The sequence below is a fragment of the Narcine bancroftii genome, chromosome 2 (assembly GCF_036971445.1).
Source record: "Narcine bancroftii isolate sNarBan1 chromosome 2, sNarBan1.hap1, whole genome shotgun sequence".
Taxonomy (NCBI): domain Eukaryota; kingdom Metazoa; phylum Chordata; class Chondrichthyes; order Torpediniformes; family Narcinidae; genus Narcine; species Narcine bancroftii.
In genome coordinates this window covers 251,919,047-251,929,621 of record NC_091470.1, presented here as the reverse complement: position 1 = coordinate 251,929,621, position 10,575 = coordinate 251,919,047, and positions in this window count along the sequence as shown.

Sequence of the window (10,575 nt, the reverse complement as noted above, 5' to 3'; positions counted from 1 at the left end):
TGGTAGACTCGTTCAGGAAGTCATGAGGCATGAGATCCATGGAACCTTGGCCTTGTGGATTCAGAATTGGCTTACTTGTAGAAAGCAAAGCGTAGTAATAGATGGAACATATTCTGCCTGGAGCACAGCGACAAGTGAAATTCCATGCGAATCTGTTCTGGGATCTCTAGTCCTTGTGATTTTTATAAATGACCTGGGAATGTGTACATTATCTAACCTTCGTTGAAGTTGATCTCAATAATCATTGAACTTCTTTAGAGTCCCTTTATTCGTGTTGCTGCTTTCAAAAAGCAAAATAAAAGAACTGCTGAAAATTTGAAACAAACATAGCAGGAATTGGCAGCACGGTTAGTGTAGTGGTTAGCGCAACGTTATTAAAGCACATGTGACACTGGTTTGAATCCATTGCTATCTGTAGGAGTTTGTGTGTTCTCCCTGTGTATGGGTTTCCTCCGAGCTCTAGTTTCCTTTCACCCTTCAAAAACATGCGGCGATTATACTGGACAACAATTTTGTTTCAAAAGGTTTGCCTCTGAAAAAAAATTGGGATTATGATAAACTAAGATTAACACAAATATAGTTTGGGATTTTCTGTATCACATAGGACGTTGGAGAAACATTAACTTTTAGTGAAGGGAGCATGTTTAATTGCACAATGATGCTGACACATTGTGTTCATTCCACTGATCTAAAAATGATTTTCATCTGTACTCAGCATCTGATGTCTCTTGTGTCAGTGTCCAGCAAATGTCAGCCTGCATTCAAGGACACCATTTGCTCTGATAGCACTTTTCCATGGTTGCAATGTCCTGGTGAAACCTTTTATCAGGTTCATCACTGACTACCCCAAGTTCAGCAAGGAAGAAGTCCAAGTCTGAATGCAGAAAATGAATTTCCTTTTTTTTTAATATTTTATTTAAAATTTTAAAAACCATAACAACATTGATTATAATAAATTCATATACAGAAAATATATAAGTAAAACCCCCACAAACCTCTCTCTCCCCCTCCCCCTATATCTATCCACTAAAAAGAAAGGAGACCATTATTTACAAATATTCAACTATTCAGCTGTGAAAAACAAGACACCACACCAGAACAGATTGGAAGATCAAATCTTCAAACCAAGGATTTTTAAATCTGGTCTCCATACTTTTATAAAAATTGCTCAATTTAAATGGACACAAAATCTGATTAAATATTTAAGTATTAAAATTGATAGAAATTTAGATACTTTATATGTTAAACTACTGTTATTTAATAAAATTAAAGATGACTTAAGTAGGTGGAATGATTTACCTATAATTTTAATAGAGTGAATTGTATTAAAATGAATATTTTTCCAAGGATTCAATATCTTTTTCAGTCTATTCCTTGTCCAATACCTCAAAAAAGTTTTCAAAGATCTCAATTCAATTGTTATAAAATGGTTAGAGTATCCTTGAAGAAATTAACTTGGAAATTTGAATTAGGTTGCTTACAACTTCCACATTTTCAGAATTATAAAGCTGCACAATTGAAATTTATTAGAGGAATGTTTGACTTAAATAAATCCTCAGTTTGGGGAAATATAGAGTTGGCTAAAATTGATGAGAAGTGTATGCAAGAATTTATCTATAAATGGAATTCAGAATTGTTAATTGGTAGAGATCCACCAATATTGAAGTACTTAATTGAAATGTGGAATAAAAATGATTATGAGATAGGTAGAAAAGGTAAGATTTCATCAAAAATGCCTTTATATCAAAATAAGCTTTTTACTTCTACTATTAATATTTAGATTTTGAAGATATGGAAACAACCAGGGATTTAAAAAGATGAAGATTGTTTTGAAGTGGGGAAATTTGTTGCACTTCATCGATATGTATGCTTGCAGGATGTTGACAATCAGCTGGGTGTAGTTTAGTGATCTGTAGTTTCAAAAAAAAAAAAAATTCTCAACATCTTTAAATGCTTTCCAAGCATGTTCAGGTCTTAGACAATCTTTATTTTGCACCTGCACTGAGTGTAAGCCCAGGTATGCTTGGACTGACCAAAACAAAATAGAGAGAGTGCAGAGAAGGTTCACGAGAATGTTGACAGAATTTCAGGGTCTGAGTTACAAGGAAAGGTTGTGCAGACTGGGGCTTTTTTTCTCTGGAACGTAGAAGATTGAGAGGGGACTTGATAGAGGTGATTAGGATTTTAAAAGGGACAGACAGAGTAAATGTGGATAGGCTTTTTCAATTAAGAAAGGGGGAGATTCAAACTAGAGGACATGGTTTAAGATTGAAGGGGGAAATTATAAGGGGAACATGAGGGGAAATTTCTTTACGCAGAGGGTGGTGGGGATGTGGAATGAGCTTCCGCCAGACGTGGTCGAGGCGGGATCATTGGTTACATTTAAGGAAAGACTGGATCGTTACATGGATAGGAGGGGACTAGAGGGGTATGGACTGGGTGCTGGTCAGTGGGACTAGGAGGGTGGGGATTTGCTATGGCATGGACTAGTAGCCGAACTGGCCTGTTCTGTGCTGTAAGTGGTTATATGGTTATATGGTTTGTGGGCAATATACACTTAAAACCTATTTTTGTTATGTGCTGTCATATTTTACTTTTTTTTAAAACAAAGGCATGTGATAAGAAGATTTTAAGGTGATTTTTGTGATCAGCAACCCAAAATCCATAAAATGCACACAAAAGTTTTCAGGAAGCAAAGTCTTCTTTGTTCAATGTTATTCATTAATCTTAGATTTCCAGCATCTACCGTGTTTTGTTTATCTTGTGGTTGGGTTATTTCAATTGCTGAATGATAGAAAATAACTATTTAGGCTGGATTTAAATGTGTAAACATCGTTTCTTGGTAAACTATTTTGGGATTTTTATTTGTTAGCTAGGAATATTTTCAGTATTGTCCATGGTGAAGACTGATACAACATACTACAAACCCTCCAACTCCCACAACTACCTGGACAACACTTCCTCACACCCGTCCCTCTGCAAGGATTCCATTCCCTTCTTTCAATGTCTTTCTCTGCCGCATCTGTTCCCAAGATGAGGTCTTCCAGTCCAGAGCTTCTAAAATGTCAGTCTTCTTCCACAAACATGGATTCCCCTCCACCTCTATCAACTCAGCCCTCACCCTGCATCTCCTCCATTTCTCACTCATCTGTCCTGGCCCCCTCTGCCCCCAAACGCAACAAACATAGAATCCCCCCCCACTCACCTGTCACCCCAACAGCCACCGCATCCAACATATTATCCGTGGGTATTTCCAGCACTTACTACATGATCTTATCAGACACATTTTTCCTTCTCCCCTCTCGTCCTTCCACAGGGACTGCTCCCTCCGTAATTCCTTCGTGCATTCATCCCCCCCCCCCCCCGGCACCTTCCCCTGAGCCCGCAGGAGGTACAACACTTGTGCCCACACTTCCTCTCTCATCACGGTCCGGGGCTCCAAACAGGCTTTTCACCTGAAGCAACACTTGTACATCCAGAGGACTTATTTACTGCATTCTTTACATCTTAAAGATTGGGAGATCGCTTCGTTCAGCACCCCCTCTCCGATCGCAACCACAGCGATCTCCCAGTGGGTAACCATTTCAATTCGAGGTCACACTCGTGTCTGTCCATGGCCATATGTACTGTCCCACCCTGACCACCCGCAGATTGGAGGAACAACCCCTTATTTTCTGTATGGGCTCCCTCCAGCCACATTGGCATGGACATTATTGCTTTCCTTTAAACCTGCTAATTCTTTTCTTTCCCCTTTCCTGTACTTCCAGTTCTTTCACTCAGCCCAGCCATTCCCCCCCCCCTCTCATTGCTGCTGTCTCCTTTCTCCACCCATCATCTCCTGCCTTTGCCAACACCCCCCCCCCCCATTTTGTTCCAGCATCTTCTCATACTTTGATGGAGGGCTCAATGCCGAAACTTTGGTGATGCATCTTTGCCTTTGCTGCTCCAGCATCCTATGCTTTTACTTCATCCACGGTATCTACAGAATTTTGTGATTTACTTCTGATAACACATTTGCTGTTTCTCTGAGGCTGGTAAATTGATAACGAATCATGGTCTTGATGTTCCACACCCACCTCACCCATCGCCATAGAAACTTGTTTGGTTTATGGTAATACATGCAAGTTTTCTCTCAAAATCAATTTTCACTCTTCCGCGGGCACCGCAGATAACCTGTAATTGAACTGCAGTTAGATGCCAGAGTGATGAGGTCCAAAGGCGATCTTATGGCCTGATTACTATTAAATACCTGCCTTTTCCTCCCAAAAATGATCCATCAAATCAGCCGAGCCGTGTTAGAAATAAAAATCGACTAAAGCCATAAAAATCCATTGAGAAGGAAAACACCTTGAGAGTAACTTCATGTGATGGACAGAGATCCCAGCTCCGCACGAAATGCAGCCGCTTACTCTTCTCCCACGGATGCTGTTCGACCCGCACACTTCCACTCGCTTCCGATCCCAGCACCGGCAATCTCCTGTGTGTCTTCAGCCCGGAGCCTCTGCTCATCCGCGTTCGTTTCCGTGACGGGAGGGCGTGAAGACCCTGCGGCGGCGTCTCTGAAAAGGCCGCATGCGCAGCGGGAAGATCTGGCGGCTGGTACATGAACGTCAATTAGAGAGGAGATGGGCCTGGGTGAGTGAGACGGCTGCGGTGGCAAGGGGAGGAAAAAAAGTGCGACGAGTGAGGTTTCGGCAAAGGGCAGGGGGGAGTGAGGACGGCGGGATGGTCGGCAGTGAGACCGGGGCTAGGGTGGTAGTTAGGATGGGGAGGGAGAGGGTGTGGGTCATTGAGATGGGGAGAGGGTGTGGGTCAGTGAGATGGGGAGAGGGTGTGGGTCAGTGAGATGGAGAGAGGGTGTGGGTCATTGAGATGGAGAGAGGGTGTGGGTCATTGAGATGGAGAGAGGGTGTGGGTCAGTGAGATGGGGAGAGGGTGTGGGTCATTGAGATGGAGAGAGGGTGTGGGTCATTGAGATGGAGAGAGGGTGTGGGTCATTGAGATGGAGAGAGGGTGTGGGTCATTGAGATGGAGAGAGGGTGTGGGTCATTGAGATGGAGAGAGGGTGTGGGTCATTGAAATGGGGAGAGGGTGTGGGTCAGTGAGATGGGGAGAGGGTGTGGGTCATTGAGATGGAGAGAGGGTGTGGGTCATTGAGATGGAGAGAGGGTGTGGGTCATTGAGATGGGGAGAGGGTGTGGGTCAGTGAGATGGGGAGAGGGTGTGGGTCATTGAGATGGAGAGAGGGTGTGGGTCATTGAGATGGAGAGAGGGTGTGGGTCATTGAGATGGAGAGAGGGTGTGGGTCATTGAGATGGAGAGAGGGTGTGGGTCATTGAGATGGGGAGAGGGTGTGGGTCATTGAGATGGGGAGAGGGTGTGGGTCAGTGAGATGGAGAGAGGGTGTGGGCCATTGAGATGGGGAGAGGGTGTGGGTCATTGAGATGGAGAGAGGGTGTGGGTCATTGAAATGGGGAGAGGGTGTGGGTCAGTGAGATGGGGAGAGGGTGTGGGTCATTGAGATGGAGAGAGGGTGTGGGTCATTGAGATGGAGAGAGGGTGTGGGTCATTGAGATGGGGAGAGGGTGTGGGTCAGTGAGATGGGGAGAGGGTGTGGGTCATTGAGATGGAGAGAGGGTGTGGGTCATTGAGATGGAGAGAGGGTGTGGGTCATTGAGATGGAGAGAGGGTGTGGGTCATTGAGATGGAGAGAGGGTGTGGGTCATTGAGATGGGGAGAGGGTGTGGGTCATTGAGATGGGGAGAGGGTGTGGGTCAGTGAGATGGAGAGAGGGTGTGGGCCATTGAGATGGGGAGAGGGTTGGGTCATTGAGATGGGGAGAGGGTTGGGTCATTGAGATGGGGAGAGGGTTGGGTCATTGAGATGGGGAGAGGGTGTGGGTCATTGAGATGGGGAGAGGGTGTGAGTCATTGAGATGGGGAGAGGGTGTGGGTCATTGAGATGGGGAGAGGGTGTGGGTCATTGAGATGGGGAGAGGGTGTGGGTCATTGAGATGGGGAGAGGGTGTGGGTCATTGAGATGGGGAGAGGGTGTGGGTCATTGAGATGGAGAGAGGGTGTGGGTCATTGAGATGGAGAGAGGGTGTGGGTCATTGAGATGGGGAGAGGGTGTGGGTCAGTGAGATGGGGAGAGGGTGTGGGTCAGTGAGATGGGGAGAGGGTGTGGGTCATTGAGATGGGGAGAGGGTTGGGTCATTGAGATGGGGAGAGGGTGTGGGTCATTGAGATGGGGAGAGGGTGTGGGTCATTGAGATGGGGAGAGGGTGTGGGTCATTGAGATGGGGAGAGGGTGTGGGTCATTGAGATGGGGAGAGGGTGTGGGTCATTGTGATGGGGAGAGGGTGTGAGTCATTGAGATGGGGAGAGGGTGTGGGTCATTGAGTTGGGGAGAGGGTGCGGGTCAGTGACACTGGGGGGGAGGGAGAGTGAATGGGTGTGGGTCAGTAAGACTGGGTTTCAAGGTGCAGAAGGACTTGACCTTGGTGAGTATTACTGGGTTCCCTGACTGCCTCCTATGTAGGCAGGGACCCGGTTGAATTATGACGACCCTGACCGGTTGGATCCTTTCAACCTCCTGTGTGAGTGGAGCCTTAACCAGGCAAATTGCCCGGTTAATCCCATTTCACACGGCAGCTTGAAGGGCCTTGTGTGTCTAGGAGAGAAGAGGGATGGAAGTGGGTTGTGCGTCATGGATCAAGGGTTGAGGGGATTGTGTAGGGAGCTTAGCCTGAGAAAGATTGTTGAGGAGTTTGGGGTTGTGAGGAAAAGGGTGTGTTTGGGGGATCTGATGTGGTGTGGAGTATTGATGGAAAAGGGCATATATGGTGCGAGAAGGAAGGGGATGGATTTATTTTTCCATTAAAAAAAACCCAGCATATTACTTGGGATTTATATGAGAACAATACATGTTCACATTATCAACTTGCAGAACCATGATATAGTTCCACCTCATGACCTTTAGTTATTACAAGATCCCAATGGGACATCAGTGCAAGGAGCTTGTACATTTAACTATTTCCAAGCAAAATGCTGTCTTTGGCTGCTGCTTCCCAGGACAGACCATCAAAGAAAATTTGAAACATTCTCATACCTTCACAGTAAATCTTTTATTTCCAAGAATATAATTCAAGTAATAGGCTGGGATATATTTTATCTGTATTTACATGGACTATAGTAACATAATTTATAAGAGAAAAATGGCTTTGCAATAACATTGCATTTATGTGTTGTGGATGAAAATTTAACAGAGCTACAGCTTAAAGAATTTGGTAAAAGGTTGTGTTGAAGGATACCTCCAACTTCTACCATCCAGGACATGTAGGAACTATAGAACCAGCATGTTGCCTTTTTAAGTTTGTAAACATTCTGACTTTGAAATGCATCATTGACGCATCACAACCACTCCATAGCAGACAGAATATTGCTGGCTCTCCACCAAGCTCTGGATCACCTCGAAAACAGCAACTCGTACACAAGGGTGCTCTTCATAGACTAGAGGTCCGCCTTCGACATCATTATCCCCTCAGTGCTGGTCAAGAAGCTCCAAACCCTGGGTGACTGCACCCCCCCTCTGCAACTGGATCCTTGACTTCCTCATCGGAAGACCACAGTCGGTATGAATTGGAAACAACATCTCCCCCTTATTGACTATCAACGCAGGTGCATGCCAAGGATACATGTTTAGCCCACTGTCCTACTTACTATACACCCATGAGTGAGGCACAATGACAATGGTATCTTCAAATTTGCCAATGACTCCACAGTTGTTGGGAGAATCACAAAACAGCAATGAGGAAGTGTACAGGAGGGAAATGGATCAGCTTGTTGAGTGATATCACACCAACAACCTTGTGCTGAATATTAGCAGAATCAAAAAGATGATTGTGGACATCAGGAAGAAGTCAGGAGAACCCGATCAAGTTCTTATCGAGGGCTCAGTAGTGGAGAGGGTCAAGACCTTCAAATTTTTGGGGGTCAATGCGTCCAAGGATCTGTCCTGAAACCTTCACGGTGATACAATCACAAAGGCTTGCGAGCGGCAATGCTTTGTGAGACGTTTGAGGAGATTCGGTGTGTCACCGAAGACTCTTGAACATATGTACCATGGAGAGCATTCTGGCTGCTTGCCAACAGAGGTGCCAATTCTCAGGACAAGAAAAATCTCCAGGGGGTTGTTAACTCGGCACCAGATTTCAATCCATCCAGGACATCTACAGGAGGCGGTGTTGTAAGAAAGCAGCCTCTATCCTCAAGGACCCCCACCAACCAGGCCAGGCCCTCTTCACTCTGCTACCATCAGGAAAAAGGTACAGGAGCCTAAAGAGAGGCACTTAGCGGCACAAGGACAGCTTCTTTCCTACTGCCATCAGATTCCTGAATGATCACTGAACCAAACTGTCTTACTTTGACTTTTCCTGCTCTTATTATTGAGGCTGTAATTTTTATTTAGTGTGGAATGAGCTTCCATCTGATGTATGGTAGGGTGGTTTATTTGAGTGTTTACAGAATGAAGCTGCTGCAAAACAACAAATTTTGTGACTCGTTCATGACAATAAATCCTGATTCTGATCTTTTTTCACTCTTGAAATACGGGAATGGTGTATGTAAGTGGCTTACAGAGATTCAAGAAGGCAAGTCACCGCCACCTTGCCAAATTTTGGCTTTACTAGCAACGTCCACATTGGGTGAATTATATTTTTTTTTGAAAAGCAGCTGACAACAAGATGACCTGATGAATCACTGAAAATTGGAGATGTGCAAGAGGTCTGAGTTGAAGGAGTAAAGATTCAGAAGGAAGGACTGAGCTAGAATGATCTAAACTGAAGGTTGACAGTTCTACATCATTCAGTTAAGTCCATAAGAATGGGTGTAGGAGTGAATTCTCCAACTCCTCATGCTTGCTTAACCAATCAACAAAATCATAGCTGTTCTGATCTTTGCCCCTCAATGGTGTGATCAATGAATATGAGTTAGAATGCAAGCTGTTGAGTTTGCTTAAATGGCAATATATATATATATAGGGTGGCACAAAGATGCAGTAGGTATTGCAGTGTCTCTCAATTCCTGCAACTCATGTACAACTATATGGAAGTTGGCACATTCTCTTTAGGCCACTTCAGGTGAATGCTCTGCCTTGAGACCAGCGACAGGAGCGGATTGAAAACCAAGAACTTACCTTTCAGGCAGCAGCCCTAAAAAGCTGCTTGAGCTTCCCATTCCTATCCAGAGGCGCCTCGTAGTGCCCTCCGGATCTGATGGATGCGGGACGACTGGATCTGCAGCGCCACCCATAATAAATATGCAGCATAGCAATGGCAGTCTTCCCTACCCATAATCCCCCACGCAGATGGAACCACTCTGTGTTTCTCAGAACAGTTCTATCTGCATGGGAGGTTATGGGTAGGGAAGACCGCCATTGCTGTGCCGTGTTTTGTGCCGCAGAGAGCAGCCTCAAAGTCCGAAGCGCCCAGTGAGGTGCCAGAACGGCCAGCCGGGCTGAAACATTCCGCACTGGCCTCCCTTGCGGCCCCTAGCATCCCCTACCGGCCGCCCCGGCAGACCTCCCCATCCCAGTGCTGTCAGGTAGCATGGAGTCATCAGCCCACCCCTAATTCAGGTGCATCGGCGGAGCCCAGTGCTCTGCTGATTATTCCTCCCCGAGGATGGTTGGCATCAGCGCCTTGGAGGTACTCTGGGTGCATTCAGGTAAGTAGGTATTTAACTGCAAGGAGGGATAATTTGTGGCTTTACGTGGGGGGGGGGGGGTGGGCGGTGAGGTGAGGTTTGGGCCACCTGAAAGGGCTTTTTGTGACCATGTGGGTTTCTCCAAAATGCTCCAGATTCCTCCTAGATTCCAAAGGTGTTGATTAATTGGATAATGTTGATTACTGCTTGGATGTGTGGTAACATGAGAGAATCCGGGAGATTTTTTTAGACATTCATCATGGTAACAGGCCATTTCAGCCCACGAGCCCATGCTGCCCAATTAAACCTCTACGCCAACCATTAAACAGTATGTTCAGAAGAACAAGTGCAGAAGAATGAGAGGAGATCTTATAGAAACATATAGGATTATGAAGGGTATGGATAGGATGGATGTAGGAAGGTTTTTTGAGCTGGCCGGGGAAACTAAAACCAGAGGACACAGTCTCAAGATTCGGGGGAGTAGATTTAGGACAGAGATGAGGAAAAATAGTTTTTCCCAGAGAGTAGTGAATGTTTGGAATTCTCTAACCAGGCAGCTTCATTAAACATATTTAAAATTCGGTTAGATAATTTTTTACATGATAGAGGAATTAGGTGATATGCTGAAAAGGCAGGTAGATGGAGTTAGGTCATAAATTAGATCAGCCATGATCGTATTAAATGGCGGAGCAGGCTTGATAGGCCATTTTTGGCCTACTCCTGTTCCTACTTCCTATGTTCCTATGTGTAAAGAAAAGGCTATAGGGAAATAAGTGAGTAATTGAGATTGCTCTGATAGCACTGAACAACGAAGATTTTTCTTCCTGAACTTTTTTGGGTGTATTTTATGGAGTTTGGATTGTTGATCATG